Below are 13,143 nucleotides of genomic sequence, written 5' to 3'. Positions count from 1 at the left end.
ATATAGGACTTTATTGCTTTAAAAAAACCTTTTAATTATTCTATTCTATTCTATTCTATTCTATTCTATTAATTCTATTCTATTCTATTCTTTCTATTCTATTCTATTCTATTCTATTCTATTCTATTCTAAATTCTATTCTATTCTTCTGTTCCATTCTATTCTGTTCCAGTCCCATCCCATCCCATCCTTCTGTTTAATTCTTCTATTTCTTCTTTCTTATTTTGTCCCACAAAATATTGGAATTTATGATGTTCACCCTTAATATGTTCATAGCCTTTTTCCTACATTTATTCTCACAATCCCTCTCTGATGTAGGCTGGGATTGGTACCTCTAAAGGCACAAAAAGATCAAGCAATTTGTCCAAAGCAATTAAAAAAAAATAAATCCATGGCAGGAGCAAGATGATAGAACCTGGATCCTCATCTGCCAGCACCAGTGACGGACCACTGAGATTTTGGTCAGATCCACTGGCCCTGCTGCTAAAACGCCAATTAAAAAAAACCCATCCCGAAGGGAAGGACGGGCAGGCTGGAGCCGGGGAGCCTTCAGCAGGGCACGGCGCGGCTCAGCTGGGCAGGGAAGCCGTCGCCACGTGCACAGATGTGAAAGCAGCAAGGCCACCGAGCAAAGGCAAATGTTTAAACAAGCCCCAAGCAGGCACCAGGCGGGTTTCAATCCGCAGCCCCAGGAACCTGAGTAAAAATGCAAATGGGGCATTTCTGGTGGGGGTTGAGGGCTTTTTTTTTTTTCCCCTCCCAACCCCTTCGCTCCTTCCCTCTGACCGCTGGATTCTCTCTAATGTACTGGCAGAGCTCCGGTTCCTAGTCCTGTGGCTTTGAGCCCATTTGTCAAACCCAGAGATCTTTATGAAAGGCTGTTAGCAGAGCATTTACTTCCCATTTCTCATCCTACGCTGTCATCACCTTCCAAGATTAATTAACAAAAAAAGAAAAGACATCTTGTCTCTCTTTTGTTTCCCCCTTCCTTGCCCTTTTTTTTTTTTTACAGCCTCTTTCTCTCCATTCATGTCCGGAATACTGCTGGGGAGCAAAACAAGCAAAACTCAATACCTTCCTCTTCCCTCTTGTGGACAATATATCAATTTTTTTTTTTGCCTCTCTGTAAGTGGAAGTGGTTGGGTGAGCTTTGTCCTGAACATCAATTCTCTCGCATGGCCTCAGCTGCTAAAGCTAAGCCAGGAAAGAGCCCAAATCCATTGACTTATGATTGCTTTAAGTGCTCGTTTCAGACTTATAGCTCCAATCCCAGGGGTCGGTGTCCTGTCCCTGAAGCGCTTCCAGGGTCGCACGATGCTATCCGTCTTGCTCTCCGCGGGGTAATTAGGTGCTTTTGTTCAGGCACCGGTTCATATACGTGCTCCTTTTGTACCGTCTGCTTCTGTTAGGAACCATGACCTGTGGTGATCACGGTGCAACGGTCTTTTCCATGGCCCCGTGTGCCCAAGATCCTGAACGCAGCGCTGCGTTTGCTGTAGCTCAGGCTCTTCGGTCCGCTCCTGAGCCTGCCCTGGTCCCAGCTGCCCGAGTGAATTATACTTAAAAACCAGTGCTACCCCTTGCCCTGCCACCTTCCCAGCCCCGCTCCCTCGGTCCCCGCTCTGTCCCCACGCTGCCTCAGCTCCCCTTAGCCCAGCTCCAGTAACCTCTGTCTCGGGCGATTATTTTTCACCCCTTTTATTCACTGGCAAACTCAAGCGTCACGTTACACAGAGGTTTATTTTACAGTTCGACCGTCCTCACAGCTCTCCTCTCCCCTCCCAGTTTGACCAGTTCACCCAGTGGCTGGCTGTACCCCACCTGCGGGTGCCCAGGGCGCTCCCAGGGGACAGCGCTATCGGTCCCTCTTTTATCGGTCCCTCTTTGCAGGCAGGCAGAGGGGGAGATGCCTCCTCACGCGTGTGTCATCGCCGATCCAGAAGAAACTGAATGTAAACTTGAGGAAACGCAGGAAAAATGCCTGTCGGTTGGCATTTGCATCCCTCAGGTATTTGCAATACGGTCTTCCGCGCGTTCACAAGTCTCATCCCTGACATTCTGCCTCGCAGATGTGAGTCAGCCAAAGAGGAGGAAAAACCATCCAGCTCAGACTCTTGCCTGTCTGACGGTAGCTCCCAAACGCTGTCCTCGCTGACGTGTGTGACAGTGGGAGACTCCCCCCCCATGGCACTGTCCCCATGTCACGAGAGCTGCCACCATCGTCACAACGGCGGCTCTGGCTCCCTGCGCCGAAGCGGGAGCCCACAGGAACAGAGGGAACTGCGGGGAGAGGATGAAAACATTTTTTCCTTTCTCCTTGCTCCCCCAGCGACTCATCCTGAGCCCACTCAGACCAACAAAAGCCTCTCCCCGAGTTTACTGGACTTCGGATCCAGCCCTGCATTAGTGCAAGTTTAGTCCCGTGGTTTTCTGAAGCCAATCAATCACCACCATCTCTATAACCCCAAGCCACCCACAAAATAAAGACGTGAAGCAGCGGATCCTCGGCTGATGTAAATCAATACGGATCTCCCCTCGTCGGCGGAGTTAAACTTACAACCAGCCGGGGAGGTAACCCAAAATGCTGCTCGTTGGAGCACAAGAAATTTCTGCAGTAATTAGATCTGGAGTATGATTACCCAAAGGGAAACGAAAAACAAATGTGGGTGACAGATATTTCCAGGATAACTGCAGTTATTAATGCTTTTCTCTACCAGTGACAGGCCCAAGGGATTAGTATTGCCTGAAAAAGTCTGGTTTACTGTGGGAAAAAATGAGGGCTGGAAATGAAGCAAGTAGAAGGCCATATGCTGCTCGGTGTGCTTGTGGGGTCCTGGGAGGATAGCTTTAGCCAAAACAACAAAAGGCAAATATGTGAGGCATATGTGAGAAGAAACATGAACCTGTTGCTTCTAAGTTTCCAGTTAAAAAAAGCAAAAAAAAAAAAAAGGCAAAAAAAAAAAAGCAGCAACCTGTTATTCTCAGTGGCACAAGTTCACCCTGAATTAGTGACCCTATTTGTGAGTGCCCCGGCACTGCCGAGCACGGGGGGTGCGTCCTGGCCTACGGAGCTGGGGCTTGGGATAAGCCTTTTCAATTTAGCATGAAGCCTTGCCTCCCCCACCGCCTTGTGTCGAGTTATTTGGGTGTTGGCACGAAACACCAGCCCTCTCGCCCATACCCGCAGAGCTCAGCAGGGAGGCGGCATCCATCGCCGCGGCGCAGCCGGCGGGGCAGTGCCGAGCTGCCGCAGAGACCCGCCGTCCGCAGCACGTCGCTGCGAGAGATCTGGTCCTGCCCAGCGAGGGACCGGTAGGAAACACGTGAGCTGGCCTGCGTCCTTGCCGCGCAAGCTTGGGCAAGCAATCGCTAGCTCGAAGCGTGACTAAGCGTGGCTGAGAGCTGTGCGTGGGCTGGTAAGGGCATGGGAATGGCACGGGCTAATCCACCCTATGGTTTGCTTTTGGGTGTGCGCACTTGTAAATAAATGCCTCTCTCGGCTCCAAGAGCATCACTCAGCGCGTCTGGCTACCACGAACCATATGTGCTCACTGAAAAACATCAAATCCTTTTTTTAATAAAAAGTTTGCAAGCAAGTAGGGCTAAAAAAACAACATTAAAACGAGAGCAAGGTTTTTTTTTTCTTTCAGATGGAAGGAGTGCTGACATCTGGGGAGTAGCAAGATTAATTTCTAATATGGTTGCTTGTCAATAAGCATAATTTGGAGCAAACAGTTTGTTTTCTGGGCTGTGCTCCCCATGGGTGCTGGCAATGCTCTGGCAGAGGGTCCATCCAGCCCACGGCCCCATCTCTGCCTGCAGCCAGATGCTTCAGGAAAACCTCAAGACCTTTACAGCAGGCAGCTGTGTGATAACCTGTCCACATTTAAGCTGGAATTTTAGCTAAAAATCAGGTATTTAATAGACCATCCAAAATACATGGCACCATCAGGGCTCCTAACCACAATCAGTCTTCTTACCTGCTGAAAGCCACTTATATCTTCATTTCTCCTATGGATCTGATAGGATGAGCAGCTCCAAATCTGGGGTACACGCAGGTGGTTCCGCTGAGGCAGGTCTAACTCATGCTTACAGCACAGCGAAAGCCCATCTGCATAGATCCGTCCTTCAGGTGGCAAGCTGTAAACTATCCCACCAGTACTGCCGGGGGGAGGACACCCATCGCCTGGCTGATGAGGTGACAAGAAGGTGAGAGAAGCTCTCGGGGAGGTGGGAATTGCCACGGCTCAGGGCAGCATCAGCATTTCAGATGTGGCCAAAGGCAGGGAAATTTAAAAACAAGAGGGAGGAAACACCCCGGTGTGCTTGGCAGGTGGTAGCTGCTGCCAAATAAAACGCCACTTGAGTTGCATGATCCTTAATACCTGTCCTTTTGGGGTATTCCTAACTGGTATAATTTGACCTATCCTTGGCCTTTCCCCCGTACCAGTAACCATCACACCCCTTGCAGACAGCCCCACCTACTACAGCATCTCATTCTGCAGGATGCCTGGTGTATTCCAGCTTTCCAGGCATTTAAGGATGATTTGGCTTTTTTTTTTTTACAACGAAATCACAGTCTGACACAAATTGACTTTTGCTGTTGATGCTCTGGTTCTCTGCAGGACGCCTGGCCTGGAAATACAGGAAGGGAAGACAGTACCAGCAGTTTTCCACTTGGCAGCTGGGTCGGCTTTCACAAGATCTCATGGATGAGACAGTGGTTTTTAAGAGTGACGCTTACCTCCCCTCTGTACTTCAAACGGGCCTTGAAACATCCCTCCAGGCACCCGGCAAATGTCAAAGCCTGGGCTGAAAGAAAAGCGCAGCCCCCTGCTACAAGACATATTCAGTAGAAGCCAAACACCTCACAAGCAATAATCAGAAATTCACATAAACACCAAAAACCACAACGCTGAGGACAGCAAGAAAAACTCCCTCTTCCCAAACCTGAGAATTGCTTTTGTTCATGGCCGGAAAAATCCTTCCCCGGTTGTTACCTAGCAGAGTATGTCATTAAACACGGGGATTCCCATCATCCCGCCTGCAGAAAACTGTGACTTTTCCATTTGACCTAAAAACTGAAAGTCTTTGGCCAACAGATAACCAAACACAGAGGATGGTGGGTGCAAACTGCTGGAACTCTGATCCGGTGTGGCTCTTCTTTGCCTAAAACCAACCACCCCCCCCCCCAAAACCCCCAAACCCCTCCGCGTTTCCACAGCTCAATATGCCAACGAAGAAAATTCCGACAGCTGTAAAGATGCATCCCAGGTAGGAGCTTCTGGACCTCTTTCCCATGGGAAAGCCACGTATTTATTTAAAGACGGGACTGAATTGCAACAGACACAGGAAAATGTCAAAATATTCCACAGTAGGAAGAGGAACAAATACAATTGTCTCCGCAGCCTGCGCATAATGAATAACTTACAGCCCGGGCGAAGCAAAAGTCAAAATACAGCAAGTCAAAGCAAAGCACTGCTAAATCGGCATTTACAGGGGGAACAGCACTTCGTGCCTTGGCCAAAACGTCTTCAAGCAGATAGCGTAAACCGAGCACCGACAGGGCAGCTAGCAAAGAAAAACATAACCTATTACTCTAAACACATGAGGAGGGATAGCGAGAACGGGGCAGCAGATGTGCCTTTCCCTGAACGTGGTCATCTGGAAACGGAGCATCTTGACAGAAGCAGTTATAGGAGAGACTGGTGCTGCTGGTGCCACTCTCCCTCTGAAATACAAGCGAACCATGACAGCGAATTTAGGCTTAAAAACCTCAGTTTTGAATGGTTGAAGTTAGATGAATGACCACCCTCCTGCACGCCACGTGAATGGTTTGCAGCAGAGCAAAGGGCTATGATGAATTAAAGTCTTTGAAAATTCCCGCTTGAAGCCATCCGAGAACCGCTTTCCAACAGAGATGCGTTTGGAGGAGGATAGCAGCATTTAGGATTTGTTTTCAAATCACAGCTGAAACCTAGAATTAAATTTTGCTGCATATAGGCCTGCCAATTCCCATTATAATGCCTTTATTTATCATCTCTTTCCTAAACACAAATTTGAGATAACTTCAACAGGCACAGTAGTTTTGCTCTGTTGGCCAAGACTGTCACTTTTAAAAATACTTTAAAAAAAACATACTTAAATTGGGGCGGGGGGGAATGCAGAAAGTTCTCTAAAAAGGGACAGAATAATTTTAGAAATCAGCTTTAGAACTGGCTGGGTTCTGAAAATGTCTACAAATAAAAATAGAGGGAAACAGATGATTTTTTTTTTTTTGCCTCCCTTAATTATTTCCTCTTTTTTTTTTGCTCCTCACATTGGGGTCACTTCTAAGTTTACATCCAGCCTACGAGCCTGTACACAGTAAACGTTTCTGCTGTTACTCTCGACTAACTGACAGCCCTGGGCGCCATCCAAGCACAACCACAACAAACTCTAGTAAGCCAAAAGCGAGCGTGAACACCAAAATACCTCGGAGCAGCCTCAGAGCAACGTCACCGCCAAATTCGGTCCTGCCTGTGGGACCGTCACCTGTATGAGGTCCCCGAGCCACGAAGCCTCTGGGGATTTCTCGGCTGGGATCCGGCAGGAGCGAAGCCCTGGTACAGGTGTCTGTCTCTGCTGGAAATATATTTTGGGGTGCTTTTTTGCACAGTCGTGCTGTCCGCGTGCTGATGGCACCTTACGGATCTAATGCAGATGAACGCCGCTGCAGCGCCACAACCCAAACCAGAGTCCTTGGGCGAGCGGGTGGAAATTTTTTGAGCCTTTGACTTTAGTGATGGGGATGACAATGACAAGAGCAGCACGGGTTTCAGCGCAGCCTGGCTGCTTCCCGGCGGCTTGGCTCGTGGAAAGGTTTTTGCTTTAGACTTACCGGCTGGTTGGCATTTGGGAGTACTACAGCGTCGATCAAAGCAGGATGAATTTTAAAAAAAAAGAAAAAAAAGGAAAAAAGGAGAAACCATGATGAATTCATCCTTCACTGTGGCATTAGCACAACCCCAGCCCCGTCCCTCTCCTCCTCGTCAGCGGTGAAAAATGCCTCCTCTCCACCAACAATTACCCGTTTCGGCTCAACCCTTCGAACGCCGGCCCTTCTGTAAATGGCAGCGGCGGCCCCGCTGCTGCCCAGGCGCTCTGCCCGCGGCGGTGATGGATGAGCCCCGGCTTGGCCCCGCCGCCGCAGGCATCCGCCGCCCCGGCCCCCCTCCCCGGACCCCGCCAATTGACACTCTCGTTCCTTTGCCGCGGATCAAGGGCGAGCGGGGGGGAAAAAAGAAAAAGTGGCAGTGATAAAAGGCGCCTGGAAAAGCGTGAATTAGCCCACGGAAGAGAGGAGATGAATGAAAAGGCGTAGGGCGGGAGGGAAGGAGAAGATGAAAAGACGGAAGGAGACGAAGGGAGGGACTACCTGGCCCGCATCCAGACCCCTCGCTGCTGAGAGCGGTGCACCCCCCCAGTTTATTAGGCTCCTGTCGGTTCGTTGGCTTGCTCGTGGCGAGCCCTCTTTGCCAGGACGAGCACGCTGCCGGGCTCTCCCTAGCAAACGGAGCATGTCCCGGCTGACACGCCGCTCACCCCCCGCCACGATCTACAAGGCAGAGCACAATCTACAAATCTCTGCCTGGCAGAGCAGGGCACTGGATTAAGTTATTGAAATGGCAGCTGTCAAGAACAAAACGGAACGGGGCGATGCTGGGCAGTTAAGGAAAACTTCTCCTCTGGCGCCAGGGTGACCAAAGGTGAAGGTGTCTTGGTAGCAGGAAGCCAAACGTCACCTCTGGATTTCTCTCGTGTTTCATTCTCCTACGGGATGCAGTAGGGTGTCTGAGGATGGGCAGCTTCACCTGGAGGAGTTCGGGAAGTGTTTGGAAACTTCCCTCCATCCTTAAGGAGAGGGAGATGCAAGCCCCTGAGAAATCACTGCTTTGGTGAGGGCACTTTTCCAGGCTGGGCCGATCACCTCCAGAGCAAGCTGAGAGGGACCTGGTTGTCCAAACCCCCAGTATTTTTCAGGTTTATCATGTCTTTAATACCTTCAGCTTGGGCAACTCTGCTTTCAAGCAGAATCACTTTGGAGGGTAGTTGGTTATTTTCACTAAAAGCTCTGGATTCAATTTATAATTTATAAAACCATTTCACTTCACGGGTTTGATTCCAGATTTGCCCTGAGCTGCTCAGGTCAAAGGACACTTTATGTTTGAGCTGAAATCCTTCTTCAGTCAAGATTTACAAAGAAAAAACATATGACAGAGGAGAGGCTGGCACTTCTAAAGATGCTCTGAAAACGCTCACACAAGCAGAAACGGTCCCACAAGAATTATTCCCCCCACACCAGCCATGCCAAAACCCAGGACACTGTCCTTGCCCATCTGTCAGCTCAGCTTCTGATACCGAACAAATCTCATTAACGGTCGTCATAGATTTAGCGAACGCTGTACAAGGGCCATAATACGGCAAGCCCCTTTAAAATGAGAGATAAACCATTCTCTGTTTCAAGGCACACTGGTTGTAAGGAAGATATAAACACCAACACATCTCCCAGGGATGCTGGAGAAAGGCCAGGCCAGTGGCGTACCAGTATCTTGCTTGCACTTGTCTGTTGGGATGAGACCAAGTACCAGCTACCAGCAGCAATGATGATAATTTCTTAAGACTCGTGGGGGAAATAAAAAAAAAAGCTTTCCCCAACATAAGGCTATCGCCAGCATTAATGCAATAACAATTACTTAAGTGAGGATCCCAGTTAGTGGAGTGAGTCCTTTTTGCGGGTGGGAATAGCTGGGTTTACTCTTTGTCCCTTCCATTTAGAAGTGGATTTGGCAATAATGCTATAGAGGAGGCTTTCGAAGGCACATTTGGCCCCTGTGAAGTCAGGGCCGGTAGTGGCTCCATGTCTTTTGAGGAAAAATACTGGTGGAAGAAAAATAGGGGTTAGTCACAATCACAATGTATTTTTTTTCTCAGAAAGTATTCATTTGGAAGTAATGCATGGTCAGGAATGGTCATTCCAATGGTCAGGAATTTCATTCCAAAAGCCCATTTTGGAACAACACATTCTTCCTAAAGTTTCACAGGTTCTGAGTATTTTTGTCTAGATCGGATGCGTGTTCTCTGATGGACAAAAGTTTGGGGGTCAAAGAGAAAATGGTGGCAACAAGGAGAAAACGACACTTCCCTGTTACTCTGGTTTTTAACGCCTCCTAATTTTTGCAAGCCACCTTAACACTTGTAAGCTAAAATATTAATTTTAAAGTAGAGAAAACATTCTCCTCCTCCTCCTTCCTCCTCTTCCCCTAGTCCTTTTCTCACACTTTTTTCTCTTATAGAAAGAGCCGAATAATCTAATTTGACGTTTTGGGATATATTCCCCGCAGGAACTGTAGAAATGCCACCTGCTACCTGCATGCTAGATTTGATCACAAATCAACAGCACCCAGTGCTGTACAGGATCTCTTGATATTTTAACGGCCAAAAAATGCCTGGCTACTAATGACAATACATCCTAAAATCGCACAGCCTGTGTTCTTCTGTAAATGCCAAATGCTACCTTGCTATTTGTATCACTCTCAATTGCACCTCCTTAATTACAGGAAGCGAAATCATTAATTATATTCAGTGAAGAGATCTCCAAAACCTTGCACTTCAGGCTAGGCTCTCTTGCAAGTGCAGAATTATCCCTGGGAAGGGCATTTAGCGGCTCTGTGCCCAAGCTCCTCTTCATTCACGCCCATGCCCTTCTTCGCTCCCCACCTACTGACACCGTGTGCTGTCGCTGAACCAACTGAGCATGAGTAGCTCAAGTCTTCTGCTGAACCCAGCTGCCAAAAGCCAAGCTGGGAGAATACAAGTACTGCTGACCAGGACCTGGAGGGCTGCAGGTTCTCCTAACGCTGGCTCCAGAAGTCCTGCTGTCACTAGTGATATTGGGATAAATGCTAACATTTCTCATCTGAACCCAAAAAAACATTGTAATTGGGAGAAAAGACTCTAAGGGACCTTGCATCAGGCTCTGCCATCAGCATCTTGTGCAGCCTTCCTCCCTTGGCCCATGGCAGCGTTACTGATGAACACCCAGGCACCTCCTGACATGCCACGAACACCCAGGAAGGGCAGGGAGGCACTTCTGAAGATTTCTAAAGCATCACCCTACAAGGCTCCTTCATATCCTCTTCTTTCAGGCATTGCTTCTGACCAGTGCTCACAGATACAGGAAAAAAAACCCCAACCTACACGTTCACAGCTCAATACAGTGCCAAGAAGGATGCTAGTGCATCAGCAAACGTGACAATGGGGAAAACCAAGATTTCTGTATTTCCAGGAACTTTTTTTCTAATTATTATATCAGCCAGCATGGCCAAGAGACAAGAACTCGCTTAACTTGTGTATTATGGTGCTTAAAACACCAGGTTAAGGTCCACACCTTGGCTGGCTGCTTTGCTCTCAAGAAATCAAAGGTCAGACGGTTGGGTACTCACCTAAGTCTCATGCCAGGTTACGTAGCCAGCTGCAACACCGCTGAGTTGGGAAGCCACTCTCCATCGGTGAGTTCCCCTCGCCATGGCCTACAGTTCCTGTACTTTCACTGGGTTACAAAACAACCGAACTTGCACTGAAATAAGAAAGTTTGCACTATTTGCTCAAAAAGCCAAGCGACCACAACTCTTCTGCTCAGCGCTGCATGGCTGGAAGAAAAGTAGATTCAGCTTCCAAACTAGGGGAAAGAAAAAAAAAAAAAAAAAAGAATGAATTGGGTAATGTTGGTTTAAGCCCCGGCCTCAAACTTAGGAAACACAACTACACTCTCTAAAAGCAGCCTTGTTTGAAAGCAAAGAGACATTGACCAACGTGTCCAAGGGGGACTCGGCGTCCTAGGGCTGCAGCATCCTATCTGAAGGGACGCTCCCAGACAGCAGATCCACTATCACATCTTTGGTTTCCACTGTCTTTCTGTTACCCCACTCCTCCGAGGACCAGGAGGTGGTGAGAAGCCCTGAATGCAGCTCTCTGTGGCCAAGGCTCTTCTGACATTGGGAGAGGAGCATCTTGACCGTCTTTGGGCCAAGCTGTATTATAAACAGCACCAGAACCATTCACAAGTCTTCAAAGTTTCCACATGATTATGTGAGCAAATATTTGGACTGGAAGTGCTGTTAGTCATTATTTGCAGTTCATTTTCTCTTATTTGTTCTCTGTCTTTTAAATAATAAAAAAAAGAGAAAGCCAAGATGACAGCTTACAGTATTCACATCCAGGAGCAGAAATGACACCTGGTTTTTACGGCAAACACCTTGGTTGCACACAGCCAGCCTCTGCAGCTCCCCGGGAAATGCGGCAGCAGAGGCAGCCTGTGCCAGGCGGGAATCTGGCCCCTTGCTCGGAGCCACGCTGCCGGGTACCGCGATTGCTGTGGCACTGACGGGTCCTGAGCATCTACCGTGAAAACCCCCGCTCCTGGCCTGGCTGTGCTCATACACAGGGTTCTTCTGGATTTACACCCTGGGGCAGAGAAACAAGAACCAGTTCCCTGTTTCCAGGCGTGCTGTGATTTGGGGGTTTCCCTGCTTCATTGCTATTTGGCACCTAATTTGGAGGCCTGATCTTGGCAACAGCTGTTACTCAAGCTCGGGGCTTAGCACCATTCATCATGTCAGAAGGCAGCGGTGTTACCTACAGCAGGCAACGCTGCAGCTGCTGGTAGGTGTCCGCACAAACAGCCCCCGAACACGTTCACCAAGGAAGGGTTGACACCTACCCGTGTAAGTGCAAGGCTCCCTGGGCACAGAAGCACAAGAGCAGCTATTCCATAGCAGAAGAGCTCCACGGTAACGCTGGCATCAAAACTTACTCGGGCATCTTCACCTCGAAAAACACCTCTCCAGAACACCTACAAATTACATTTCCAGCAGCCTGTTTCTCCGTGCCTCCAGTACCTTGTGCCTCCGGCTGTGTTGAAAGCAATACGTACCGAGTGCTGTCGGAAGGACTCGGCAACATCTAGAGGTGAGCCAGCACTTCGGTATAAACAAGCTGAAAAGAAAGTGTGGTATTACTCCTTTTGGCAGAGTCACGGCTTAGCAAACGGAGGGAGCCAGGACCCACTGCCTGGATGTGGCACCTTCTGCATCGGGGTCATTTCTGCCTATCCTAACACCTGGCTTCCAGGACACGAATGGATAAGAGCTGGCTCCTTCCAAAAGGACGGCTTCTTTACCCCAGAAAATCTCAACGGAAGATGTCAGTTTAACGTAAACCTTCTGGAAGCATTTCAATTTTAACAGAACCCCCAAAACAGAACGTCTCCCCAAACGGCAGAAGCATCTCAGGGTGGACATTTCTGCTCTGGCACCTGCTCCCTCGGATTTGAGCCCACAAGGGAGACCAGCGATACACGGATCGACAGCAAAACCCTCCCGAATCACATCAAACCCTTCCATCTCCAGTGAGATATTTTTGGCTTTACATGGTCACTTGCAGAGAAGGAGCAAGGACCTTGTTTCTGTGGCCAGCGTAGACTTATTGCAAACGTTCACGCTGAGAACAAATGGGCCTTCTTGTGGAAACGATTTCAAACATCCTTATTGACAAGGAAAAGAGAAAAATCCCAAACCAGTAGAAATACTTGGCCCAACAGAAATAAAGTTAATGTAATATGGCAATATCCCAACCAGTCTCTGTTTACCAGATAGTCTCTCCTCTGAGTCATGCACTGATGTGACTATTAATAATGCACTGTTATAAAAATCCATCCTTGTAGGAGGAAGGATGCTGTCAAGACTCAAGCAATTTCTTGTTTTCAGTGAAATATGGGTAACATTTGTGCTGTGTTTTCAATTCCTCTTTTCAGGTTATTTTCCATTTCCACTTTAATAATAATCTTTATGCCTAAAAATAGCGTCTCACTTTTACAATTGGAGTGACCTTTTATATTACGTGCAGATTAGCACAAAACAAGCAACTTGTTCAGTTTATAGTTGACAATAAGTACGGCTGCTTTCACCTCTGCAGCTTTCCTCAGTCTAAGTTGGTCTCCATTACTTCAAGTTTGCTCATGGGGAAACTGAGGCAGAGGGCAAGAAAACCACTTACTTGGCATTGGCGGCAGGACAGGGGCTGGGAGCTGCACTGGGGATCCTG

This window comes from Gymnogyps californianus, chromosome 10 (assembly GCF_018139145.2).
Source record: "Gymnogyps californianus isolate 813 chromosome 10, ASM1813914v2, whole genome shotgun sequence".
Lineage (NCBI taxonomy): Eukaryota > Metazoa > Chordata > Aves > Accipitriformes > Cathartidae > Gymnogyps > Gymnogyps californianus.
The sequence above is the reverse complement of the archived record's forward strand: the minus strand, read 5'-3'. Positions refer to the sequence as shown.